A 12,742-nucleotide genomic window follows, 5' to 3' on the forward strand; every position below is an offset into this window, starting at 1 on the left:
CAGCTGGTGAAAAGCAGCACTAAGTGACCGGTGGCGTTAACCGTGTATATCCCAACAGCGGAAACGAGAGAGCTAACCTGGAAGTGATAGCAGCCAGGAGCTCAGCCCCACCACTGTCCGCTGAGGGCACACACCCCTCCCAGGCGCTGTGTCACAACACAACAATGGAAGGTAGGAGGCTGTATCACACGTCACAGAAAAATACTAGAATGCATACAAGTAGACTTGTTGGGCAACCTCCCAACATCCGTCTCACTCCCTTAATCAGAAGGACACAGTTCTAGAGTGAGTTTTCTAATGTATCTGAGTCTCAAGGATGACAAGATAGGAGCAGACCCTCTTTCCTGGGCCCCAGGCCACCAGATGTACACCCAGCAAAGGAGCTCATCCCACTGCCTTTGCACATTCAACCGCAGGAACCAGCGTTCCACATTGCTTCTAAGACTCCCATCTGTCCACTGAAGACACTCAGCACACCATGTAAGCAGTGCATTGTTGCCTTTGAAACGTCTTTCATATTTCCAAGTCCAGTCTCCAAGCCGCTTCACCTGAAGTGTGTTTGTCTTTAGAAAGCAGCCATTCTTGACAAAATGCACGCACAGAGGACTTTCCTGGTGGCTCAGTGGTTAAGAATCTGCCTGCCAATGCAGGGGACACGGGTTCGAGCCCTGGTCCGGGAGGATCCCACATGCCCCGGAGCAACTAAGCCCGTGCGCCACAACTACTGAGCCTGAGCTCTAGAGCCCGTGAGCCACAACTACTGAGCCCACGTGCCACAACTACTGAAGCCTGCATGCCTAGAGCCCGTGCTCCGCAACAAGAGAAGCCACCGCAATGAGAAGCTCACGCACCACAATGAAGAGTAGCCCCCGCTCGTCGCAACTAGAGAAAGCCCAGGCGCAGCAACAAAGACCCAACACAGCCAAAAATTTAAAAAAAAAAAAAATGCACACACAGAGACAGCTATCTACCTGCTAGAGCCTCCACGAGAGACGGGCCCCTCCCTCTCCAACGCCTCCACTTCTAAATTGCAAGCTACAATTTTTGGCATGAGCATTAGAAACCATGAAACATAAGAAGGTTAGGGAAAGGAGAAACATGATTTACTCTTCTCCCTCCCACCGGGTTACCTGAATTTCTAAAGGCAGCGGTATGCTCAGATTTTTCTTGAGAGTTAAGTATTCAAGAAACTCAATAATCAGAAATCAGGCTAATGATAAATGCCTTTCTTCAGTCCTCATAGCCATCTTCTCAAAGAGGCCCACAGAGCGGGAAAGATATAGGAGACAAAAGAGATAAAGAAAAATCTAGGGCAAAACCAAAAAAGTAGAAAACCTCACAGCAGTGTTCTTGAAATCTAAACTAAATCCTAATTAATCAAATATTTTGAGTTTGAATCCTAAGATCAATCTCTTCTTTTTCATTAAAAAGAAAATATCTACCTACTAACATTGTATAGAACAAGTAAGAAACAGAATCGAAAATATAAATTCAAGAATATTTTACACCTAACTGAAACCATGAGAAATTTAGAGAAGTGAAAGTAGCTAAAATAAGCCCTCATTCTTTTGTTAAACGTTTGCTGATGCCTGCTTAGAGCAGAGCCAGAGAAAGGCTTAAATACAAAGGAGAGGGAGGGTTGCCCTCTGATCAGCAGTCGTGAGAACATGGGGGAAAGCAGGGGACTGGCAGGGGGAGGGAGTCGGGAGTTAGGGGCTCAGGCCAGGGGTCCTGCTGCCCCCTGCCTGGGTACTTCCACCTGCCAGCAGCTGCCCTTTTCCCACCTGCAAAGCCCCTTCCCAAGTCCAACTGCTCTTACGAAGGTCTGTTATGGTGTGTTTGGTTAGAAGCCCCCAGCCTTCCTGGGCTCAATGGCTGCTAAGTCTTTTTAGATGTTAATTTGATGATTCACTCAAAGGCTTTCAAAAGAGGCTTTTAAGTAATGAAAGACGCAAAGGGGTTTTAAAGCCCTGGCAAGCGATTCAGATTAGTCTCTGGAAAGGTACAAAAGCATGCTGCAGAACTGGTTTGGCTTGGAACTGAAACCACACAGAGGAGAAAATGTTTGCAGTATAGGGAGGCGTCACTTCCAGAAGGGAACTTAGCAAGGGGCCCATTTCCCAGTGTGGTTTATTTATCTTAAGAGGTTTCTTCCCTGTCCACGTATCGGTATCACAGGAGACTGGAAGCAATCACCAAGTGAAAACTCCTACATTTAAGTATTTAAGATTCATATCCAAGCAATACAAGTTTCCTATGATTAAATTTAATATATTAAGTTTCAATATAGAACTGTTTGTTCACCAGTCTTGTCCAAGATGCAGGATTCTGGATGACTTTTACACTTCACTTTACTGTGGAATTTCCTTTCCATTTGCAAGATTTAAGTGTTTAACAAGTATTTGCTGGTGAAGGGATTAGCAAAAGCACTGGTGAGTCACACAAGAATCTGTTTACACACTAAACCGCTAAGACGGAGGGAAAGTGCAGAGGAGGGGGGTCTTCTCAGGAGAAAAGGTAGAGACTAGGATGCACGACCCCTCCAAGAGAGTGGTTGCTGTCACTGAAGCCCACCCACACACCTGCCAGCCCCTACCAAAGCAGGGAGGGGCTCAAGTGGCTTCTTTTCTTTTTTTTCTTTCTTCCTTTTTTTTTTTAAATGAAATATTTCAAACATATGGAAAGACGTAAAAAGGCATACAATCAATAGCTTTTACTCCCCACCACCAACTTTTAAGAAATAAAACATTTCAAATGGTTCCCAGTGTAACCCTAATTCTCCTCTCTCCCTTCAAGAAGCAACTCCTGTCTTGAATTGAGTGTCCTCATTTCCATGTTCTTCTTTTACTAAGCGTGTATATACTACTAAACACTAGTTAGGTATTATTTTGTACATTTTAAAGCCCCGTCTGAATACGTTACTGCAGGGCTGCCCCAAGATGTGCAGGGTCCTGGGCAAATATTTTTTGCGGGGTCCTTGAGTTGCCCCAAATTGTGTGTCAGCACCCTGCTGGCAGCCCAGTCTTGCTCTATGAAGCTCAGCTAGCAGGAGCCATCTGCCTCCAGTCCCAAGGAGGCACAGTCCAGAGCGCCTCCGGGCTTCTGGTCAACCTTACATGCTGTGCAGCAGGTTGTGGGAGAGGGCAAGTCCATGGTCTCTGCCTAAGCTCAGAACACCCTGCCCAGAGATCTGGGCCCAGGCACTGGAGAGGCGGGGTGGAGGAGTCCCTCCAAAGTGCAGGGACACCTAGACAGGAGGACCCAGGACAGGGGCCCAAGTTGCCCCAGTCTAAGACTGGCACTGGTTTACTGTATGTCCACGTCCGCAACTCATGTTTGCCACTCAACACTGTGAGATCTCTCCACGTCGACCACCGTAGCGCCAGCTCATTCATTTTCATTGCTATTTAATGAATAGATAACAATTTCTTTATCCATTCTCCTGATGATGACATTTCCTTTGTTTCCAGTTTTCCACTATGAAAAACTCAGTGTTGATTCAAACCTCAAACTCCAAACCCATACAAGTGGAGATGTGTGGTTACAAGATCTTGGAAGCTATTTTTTTTCCCCCACTCAGAGCAACAGCAAAGACAAATTTCCGTATTATTTCTCTTTGCTAAAAGTCAGATTTTCTTTTTCTTCTATTCAGCCCTTTCCCAGAGGACGTAGCCCTCTGAGGGTCTTGGAACTATGTGGAGTTCTCTTTTTTGTCTCCCTACTTGCATGGGCCCCCAAGACATTGTTTACCAAGCTCACGGGGCCAATCCAAGCATCTAGGTTACCAGATTGGCAAATACTCCCCCCATGGCAGTAGCTTCAGCATTTGCTTACAACTCCCATTTCCAGCTCCCTTTCCATTTGTGACCCCTGGAAATTTCCTTGATCTTTTTCTGACCTCAAATGGGTATTGAAAAGGATATTTGTTACATTTAACCTAGCATTTCTAGGTATTTTGTATTTGGGTGGTTTTCACTTGGTTGTGTTTTGTCGGTTTGTTCTGGTGGTAGAATTAGCAGAGGTTCCAGCTTAGTTCATAGCGTTGTGTGTCTCAGGAGCAGGGCACAGGGCATTAGTTTTTGCTGGTAGAGTTCTAGCAGACCAAGCAGGGCTCAGGTTCAACCACTGTAGCAGCAGCTGCCCCACATCTAGAGTGAAGCTGACTGGGGCAAAAGTAGCAGCTCACCAGGGGCGCCGCTTCCGGGGTGCTGTTCTCAGAGCCATGCTTGGAAGCCCCACGAGGGTCCTGCCCCTTCAGCTCTTCCAGCGACCCTGGCAGAAGCTGATTCCCTTTGTCAAAGCTCTTCCTCCTTAAAACAGGAAGAGTGCTATTCATTCTCTCCAGCTGAACCTGGCCCGACACAAACATCAGGAGCCTAAAGATAGAAGTGATTAAATATATAAAAAAGGAACCAGCCATAGTTGTCATTGAAGAAATGCAAATTCAAACAAGATACCTTTTTTAAAATTTTTCCTATTATTTTCTAAAGATACATTTCACCTATCACATTGGCAAATATTCAAAATATAACGCCCAGTAATGGTAGAGACTTGAGGAAGCAGAGATATCATACCAGCATTCACTGCTGCTGCTAATATAGAATTAGGACAATCTTTCTGGACAAAAAAGCTTTAAAAATGTGTATGACCTCGGACCTAGTGATTCTACTTCTGAGAGTTTATCCTAAAGGAATAATTAGGATGTGAACAAAGATTTAATTGCAAGAATGTTCAATGAATTGTAGTCTAACTTTTTTAAAAGGAAATTATGTCATGTTGAACAATTGAGGGCTGGTCAAATAAATTATGGCACCTACATAATATAGAACACTATCCAGACTTTTAAAAATCGATAGTAGAAGAATGCTAATAACGGGAAACTCTTGCCAATATATTAAATGAAAATATCAGTTGTAAACAATGGGCACGAGAGGATTCCATTTTTGGTAAAATAAGAAGTTGATAAAATAATGTTTTCAAAATATTAACCAATAATATGGATGAATCTCACAGACATCATTTTTTTTAACACATTTTAAATATTTATTTATTTTTGGCTGCGTTGGGTCTTCGTTGCTGCGCGCGGTCTTTCTCTAGTTGCAGCGAGTGGGGGCTGTTCTTCGTGCCGGTGCTCGGGCTTCTCATTGCGGTGGCTTCTCTTGTTGCGGAGCACGGGCTCTAGGCACATGGGCTTCAGTAGTTGTGGCACACGGGCTCAGTAGTTGTGGCTCACGGGCTCTAGAGCACAGGCTCAGTAGTTGTGATACACCGGCTTAGTTGCTCCGTGGCATGTGGGATCTTCCTGGACCAGGGCTCGAACCCGTGTCCCCTGCATTGACAGGCGGATTCTTAACCCCTGCGCCACCAGGGAAGTCCCTCCCAGACATCATTTTGAACAAAAGGAGCCAGATATAAAAAGTGCACATTAAAAGAAATCAAAATGGTGTTTACCTTCATGTGTGGGAGGCAGGGATGCAGGGAGAATGGATATTGACTGGAAGGAACATAAGGGAAACTTCCAGCATGCTGGAAATACTTTCTATCTTGAGCTGGGATGTCAGCATATAGGTGTCCACAAAAGTAAAACTTTTTTGAGTTGTGCACTTAAGATGAGTGTTCTTCATGCACTTTATTGTCTGTATGATAAACGTTAATTTAAAAAAAGTAAAAATCTTTCTGCTGATGTGTCCCATGCCCTGCCCCTAAACACCGCTACCATCATATTGGAGCATCCAGTATGGTCGGTCACCTGTTCGTCATCTGGAGGGAGGTGTGAGGGAGCGGTAGTCCGAGCAGCGGCAGAGTTAACACCCAGGGGCGTTAGGCCATCAGCAAGGTGCAGCTTCACACTGAGGCTCGGCTTAGTCTCTGCTCCTATCCATGAGGGTAACCCCATCTTAAATTGTCCTAGGGTATGAAAAGATGAGAGGAGACTATGCCCCAGGAGGGGAGGGGTATGAAGGTGAGAGGTGGGGAGCACAGACACTGAAAATATCTAGTTCATGAAATTCCTGAGCAGAAAAAGTGGTTAAATGCCTCCCATTGCAAAGGTATAAAGGAAGGAGGGAAAGAGAGAGGAAGGAAGGAAGGAAGGAAGGGAGGGAGGGAGGGAGGAGTGGGGAGGGAAGGAAGGAGCAAAAAAGACTTAAAAGATGTAGCTAAACTATAATAGAATTATGGATGATTTTTAAATTTTTCGCTTGTCTGTATTTTCTAAATTTTTTTTTTTTACAATTGTGTATTATTTTTGCAATAAGAAAAGGAAGCTGTTTGTTCATGCTTCATGATACTTACACTGCATGCCGTGGTGGGAAGTCAACAGTTCCCAACAGGTCCTGTTCAATTTTGACCTTAGGTCAACCACCCTGGTTTTACGTGACCTCAGGTGGACCCACCCTTGTCTAATGAGCATCTTGGGTAATATATCACCTTTAGGATTGTGCAAGAAACACGACTTTGTTGGGAGTCTTTTTTCTTGATGACAAATTACTAAAGACATAACCCAGAAAGAAAGTGTGCCCAGGTGCACGTATGCACAGAGCAGGCTGGTTTCTCTCCAGTGCTACACACAGGTGGGCCCTGGGCACAGAGCCGCAAAGGAGGGGGTGGGTTACCTCAGGCCACCAGGGCCTCGGCTTTCCATGCTCCTCCCTGCTTTCAACACTTGTTCCCAGGAAAGGTTCTGTAGTCTCTTTCATACTGAATTTAAAAGCACTTAGAGAGAGATCAGAGCTCTCAAGGGGCTCAGAATCTAAGATCAGAATCTAAGCAGAGATGCTCTAGTTGCAGATTTCTGCAAAAACAATCAACCGCTGCACAGGTGTTTTAATGATAGAATAGGAAGCCTGCGTCAGCCCTTTAATAAAAGCTGCCACCAAGTCTGCCACTCTAAGGCCCTGATCCCACCCCATCTCCCACCCCAGTCACTGCTCCAAGTTCCCTGTTCCTGCCTGGGATGGTCCATGGTTGTTGGCACATTGTAAAGCCATGTCAACATTGACTGGACCCCACTCTACACTCAGTTTGGTGACCAGATGCCACTGAATAGAAAGTTTGAGGCAGGCTGTATTGCCCCAAGAGGCTTCTCTGGGGGAGGTGGGCTCATCAAGTACCAGAAAGATGCAAGTACCGACGGTCCCCAACTTACAGTGGTTTGACTTACAATTTTTCCACTTTATGATGTTGCAAAAGTGAAACACATTCAGCACTCGCTGTCACTGCCCGGCAGCACGAGAGACTATGGTCCCGCATTTCCCTGGCCCAGGAAAAGATCCAAATTCCAAATCTGAAGTACGATTTCTACTGAATGTGTGACGACAGTCAACAAACCAATACCTATAACCACTCTGTACCCAGACAAGCATTGTTTTTCACTTTCAATACAGTTTTCAATAAATCACATGAGATATTTCAACACTTCATATAAGATAAGCTTCGTGTTAGCTGATTTTGCCCAACTGTGGGCTAATGTAAGTGTTCAGAGCATGTTTAAGGTGGGTGAGGCTAAGCTATGGTGTTTACTAGGTCGGCTATATTAAATGCATTTTTGACTTAACAATATTTTCCATTTACAATGTGTTTCTCAGAGTGTAACCCCATTGTAAGTCAAGGAAGATCTATAGTTGGGACCGGTAGGGATAGTTTGCATAAGTCATTGAAGGCAGGACAATGATGAAACTCATGTGGCTGGAGCAGAAACTTCTAGATGGAGCTCCTTCTCCCCAAAGGCTGGAGTAGAAACTGAAACACACTTATTGATGGACAGATGGGATGGTAGGATATCAAAGAGTGAGCTGATTAATTTGTATTTTATCTTTTTTTTTTTTTTAAGATTTTATTTATTTATTTATTTATTTATGGCTGTGTTGGGTCTTCGTTTCTGTGCGAGGGCTTTCTCTAGTTGCGGCGAGTGGGGGCCACTCCTCATCACAGTGCGCGGGCCTCTCACTATCACGGCCTTTCTTGTTGCGGAGCACAGGCTCCAGACGCGCAGGCTCAGTAATTGTGGCTCACGGGCCTAGTTGCTCCACGGCATGTGGGATCTTCCCAGACCAGGGCTTGAACCCGTGTCCCCTGCATTGGCAGGCAGATTCTCAACCACTGCGCCACCAGGGAAGCCCTGTATTTTATCTTAAAAGTGATAGTGAGTCAAACAAATGATTCTGAGCAGCCCAGTGATACGCTGAAATTGTACTTTAGAAAGATGTACCTGCAGGATGGATAAGGAAGGGAGAACTGGTGATGAGGAAGCTAGGCTGTAGCCTACTCCCCAGGAGAGAAAGCACTTAGGGAGCCAGCCACAAAAACAGACATTGTGAATTAAGAAGCATTGGACTTTAGTGTCTCATTGGGTGTGAAGGGTTCAAATGAGGAAAGAATCGAAGACAGTGCTGACATATAAACCTGGAGAAATTTGATACATCCCCTAGCTCCTCCCATTCGTTCATTCACTGAACACCAACTGAGCACTTACCATGTACAAAGAGCTAGAGATTTTTAAAAGATGGGTAAGAGAGACAGCAGGTTCTCTCGAGAAGCTCAGAGCCTAGTGCGAGAGAAGCTAGAATCAACAAAATGATGTGAAGACGCAGGACTGGCACTTGGCTCGGGGTCCTGCAAAGCATGGAGAAGGGTCTTTAATTCTCAGGACAGGTACTGTCATCGACATAAACCCTGCTCCCCCATGCTGGCTCATTCTGTCATGGCTTTAAAGAGAGGCAAAGGCTGGAAAATTCCTAAGGGGCTGGGTGGGGGGTGGATCTCTGGGGCCAGTGAGAAGGAGAGCACTGCAGATGGGAAGGAGCCCCAAGAAGCATGTCTCCCTTTCCTGAGCACAAGGTGTGGTGGGTGGACCCCAACGGTACCAGGTCACCTCACATTTGGTTACATCCCTGCTTAGATTCTCACGTATTTTTCCTCTCACTATTCTGCAGATAACGCTGAGAGTCCTTGATGCTGGAGCTGGAAAAGGTAGTTTAGTATATAACAACCTCATCTGTAGATGAAGAAAACTTCCCTTTCAGTGTTCCTTGTTCTTCATTCCTCTCCATTTGCTCTCACTAACAAGACTTAACTATGCTGGGTCATTAGAAAGCTAAGTGGGGACTTCCCTGGTGGCGCAGTGGATAGGAATCCGCCTGCCAATGCAGGGGACACGGGTTTGATCCCTGGTCCGGGAAGATCCCACGTGCCGCAGAGCAACTAAGCCCACGAGCCACAACTACTGAGCATGCGAGCCACAACTTCTGAGCCCACACGCCACAACTACTGAAGCCCGCGTGCCTAGAGCTCATGCTCTACAACAAGAGAAGCCACCACAAGGAGAAGCCCGTGCACTGCAACAAAACAAAGAGTAGCCCCCGCTCGCCACAACTAGAGAAAGCCCGTGTGCAGCAACAAAGACCCAGTGCAGCCAAAAATAAAATTAAATATTTTAAAAAAAAAGCTATGTGATAAGTACACAATAATTTTTTTTTTTTTAATTTATGGCTGCATCGGGTCTTAGTCATGGCATGCGGGACCTTTCGTTGTGGCACTCGGGCTTCTCTCTAGTTGTGGTGCTCGGCCTCAGTAATTGTGGTGCGCGGGCTTAGTTGCCCTGTGGCGTGTAGGATCTTAGTTCCCCGACCAGGGACCAAACCCACACCCCCTGAATTGGAAGGCAGATTGTTAACCACTGGACCACCAGGGAAATCCCCATAATAATGTTTTAATGAAGTCACAGAATGGTGTTAAGAGCTGGTAATGACTTAATGTGTTTTTCCTTCTAGGGTCATTTACATTTTATAATAGAAAGTTCTTAAACACCCTTAACAACAACAACAACAAACCCCAAACAAACATTAATAAAAGCCAACAAAACAAAATGAAAACAGATGAAGGTATGCATGCCCCCAGGTGGATTGTATCAGATTAGAGAAGAGGGTAGACAGGCTTTCTGCAGAGGGGAGTAAGAGCTTCTCAAATTTCACCCTTCAAACCCAGGTTGCTGCCCCTTTGGCCTTCTATGAATGCAGCTGACGCTGTACATACAAAGTCTTCTCACACGGACCAAGATGATGGATGTATGACCTAACTGAGAGAAAGGGGCAGGTGGGAGATAACAGTATGAAGGCAAGAGGACACCAAAGAAACACAAGACATGAGTGATGATAATCCCTCACTCCTCTTTCCTAATATTGGGATTTGAAATTATTTCACAAGCAATGTAAGGTATGTAATGTCACTTGCATATCAGAGATATAGATCAGTGATTTGGGGTCAGAATCCCTGGGAATCATCAAAAGACAGGCCATCTATTTACAGTGCTGACGCTGAGGAGCTGGGACCCACCTTCCCACAGGAGGTTGACTGTGTTCTCCAGTCTTCTGGCCTGACTTCCTCTCCAAACAATGTAGAAATGTGTGCACTGTACAGAGGCCCAGCCAAGGGGACAGAGAAGCTGAAATCCAGCTCATGCTCTGCTCACTAAGCCTTGAATCATGGGCAGGTCTGCACTGCAACACTTTTTATTTTTTCTTTTTTAGTGGTCTGACCAAAGAAGTGTCTGTTCCTAATTTGAACACAGGAATATGTAGGTTAGGGACATCTATCTACTTCTTGTCTCCCTGGAACCTACAAAAGACTAAATTGATGTCTCTGGAAATAAATAAGGTACTCTCAATCTCTCCAAGGGTCCATGTCAGACCATGCCAAACAAAACAGTGCTGAATTTAAAAGAATACTGTGAAGAGGAATCTCCCTTGTCTTTCCAAGTCCCTTGAATAAGTGTCCACTATTACCCCATCTATTCAACATTGTACTGGAGGTCCTAAACAGTGCAATAAGGCAAGAAAAAGAAATAAAATGTTTAAAAACTGGACAGCAACAAGTAAAACTATATTTATTTGTAGATGACAGGATTATATAGAAGAAAATGAACAAATTATTAGAATTAAAAATAAACTTAGGGCTTCCCTGGTGGCGCAGTGGTTGAGAATCCGCCTACCAATGCAGGTGACACGGGTTCAAGCCCTGGTCCGGGAAGATCCCACATGACGTGGAGCAACTAAGCCCACATGCCACAACTACTGAAGCCCACAAGCCTAGAGCCCATGCTCCGCAACAAGAGAAGCCACCACAATGAGAAGCCCGTGCACCACAACGAAGAGTAGCCCCCGCTCACTGCAACTAGAGAAAGCCCAATGCAACAGAGACGAAGACCCAATGCAGCCAAAAATAAATAAATAAATAAATAAATAAATAACCCAACAACCCTCTCGCATGTATTTCATCCAGAAAAATGAAAATGTATCTTTACGTAAGAACCTGTACACAAATGTTTACAGCAGCACTAATTATAATTGTTAAAAAGTGGAAACAACCCAAATTTTCTTCAACCAGTGAAAAAACAGTGGTACATGCAACCACACAGATGAATCTCCCAGGCATGACACTGAGTGAAAGAAGCCAGACCCAAAAGGCTACCCATTATATGATTCTATTTATATAACATTCTGGAAAAGGCAAAACTATAGCCACAAAGAATAGATTAGTGGTTTCCAGAGGTTACAAGCGGGCAAGGATATGACTACAAAAGGGCAGCACAGGGAGTTCTGGTGTGATGGAACTGTTCCCAATCCAGATTATGCTGGTTACACCCTACATGTGTCAAGTCCCATAGCACTGTAATTTTTTTTAAGTTAAGAAACTCAGTGTTATTGTCTGTTCACTTTAAAAACAAAATAAAGACATCATAAGAAACTTAACAGGCAAGACACAGACTGGTAGACTATATTCATGATACATGTGCCTAATAAAAGACTCATATCCAGAAAATAAAAGACATTCCCAGAAATTGTAGGGAAAAGACAGACAAACCCATTAAAAAATAGAAGATCTGAAAAAAAAAATAGAAGATCTGAATAATCATTTCACAAAAATAAGTAACCTAAAAGGCCAATAAGTTAGTAAAGGGGCTCAACATCATTATTCATTAGAGAAAAACAAATGAAAGCCACAAGGAGATCTTGCTACATACCAAGAAATTGTTTTAAAAACTGTTAATGCCAACTGTTAGCAATGATGTGAAGTAACTAACTTTCATATATCAATTCAACTTTGGGGGGGAAACTGCTAAGCAGTGTCTATTAAAACTAAACATATACTATCCTACGACGTAAAATGTCCACTCATCTGTATAAACCCAAGATTGTGTGCATTTACTCACCAAAAGACCATATGAATGTTCACAGCAGCTTCATTCTTAATAACTGAAAACTGAAAACCAAAATGCCTATCAATGGTGGAATGGATAAATTAATTGTTGTATATTTCATACAGTAGGATACTACCCAGTAGTAAACAAACTACTGATATATGCAATACCATGGATGAATCTTACAGATATTATATTGGGTGAAAGAAAGCAGATGGAAGAAGGCACACTGTTTGACTGCAAACATGAAGTTTAAGAACAGGCAAAATTAATACACAGTAATAGAAGCCAGAATACTGGTTACCTCTGGGGTGATAAGTATTAACTGGGAAGGAGCAGGTGGACACCTAGGGTGATGAAAATATCCTATATCTTGATCTGGGAGCTGATTACATGTGTAAAAGTTCACCCAGCTGTTCTCTTAAGATCTGTGCAGTGTATTATGTGAAAGTTGTACCTCAATTTTAAAAAAGGGAAGAAAGATGAGGAATGAAGGAGAAAAGAAAGAAAATGAAGGAGAGAATGAAAGGAAGGAAGGGAGAGAGG

At 44.1% G+C, this 12,742-nt stretch overlaps 1 long non-coding RNA gene across 1 annotated transcript; it reads right to left on the reverse strand.

Moving 5' to 3' along the window:
• Positions 1-5,067: 5,067 nt before the first annotated feature.
• On the reverse strand, positions 5,068-7,323 carry LOC309811124. Its single transcript, XR_014295109.1, has 3 exons — positions 7,163-7,323; positions 5,750-5,907; positions 5,068-5,329 (listed from the first exon to the last, which is right to left on the reverse strand). It is a non-coding gene; the product is annotated as an uncharacterized lncRNA (long non-coding RNA).
• Between the last annotated feature and the right edge of the window lie 5,419 nt (positions 7,324-12,742).

This window comes from Mesoplodon mirus (assembly GCF_964341445.2).
Source record: "Mesoplodon mirus genome assembly, chromosome: 10".
Taxonomy (NCBI): Eukaryota; Metazoa; Chordata; class Mammalia; order Artiodactyla; family Ziphiidae; genus Mesoplodon; species Mesoplodon mirus.